Source organism: Mauremys mutica, chromosome 4 (genome assembly GCF_020497125.1).
Source record: "Mauremys mutica isolate MM-2020 ecotype Southern chromosome 4, ASM2049712v1, whole genome shotgun sequence".
Classification (NCBI taxonomy): domain Eukaryota; kingdom Metazoa; phylum Chordata; order Testudines; family Geoemydidae; genus Mauremys; species Mauremys mutica.
Genome location: NC_059075.1, coordinates 73862775 through 73863261, shown reverse-complemented (window position 1 = coordinate 73863261; position 487 = coordinate 73862775).

Genomic DNA, 487 nt, shown 5'->3' with positions numbered 1-487 from the left:
CCTGCAGAAGGAAAGAGCTGGGCTCATGGAGCCCAGAGCAGAACACCTGTGTGGCCAGCAGCTGGTGGCTGACGAGAATGTCTCCTGGTGGGTACAGACAGGGCTACCTCCTGCTGTAAGTAGGTGGTAGTAATTCACCCGGACACCTCAGTTGTCACAGAGGCATCATATGTTGCTCGGGTGCCAGAGGAATTCTGCAGCTCATTTTGTGGCCCCTATACACTATAAGAAAGGCATGTAGGGGCCGGAGCAGTGACCCATCACAGTTTGTCTGACCACACTTATGTCAAGGCTTCATTACAGGGCTCTGGTGCAGCTTCCAGGTGAAATTCAATGAACTGCAGTGGGTGGTTGGGCTGACCTCAGGTTGCCAGTGTGGGTGGTGAAAGGAGGGGTTCACCTCGAGGACTGTAAGTGCGCCCCCTGGAGGTCCCCGCCCAGCCACTCCATCTCCCTGAAGCATGAACCTTGCCCCATGCATGGAAGT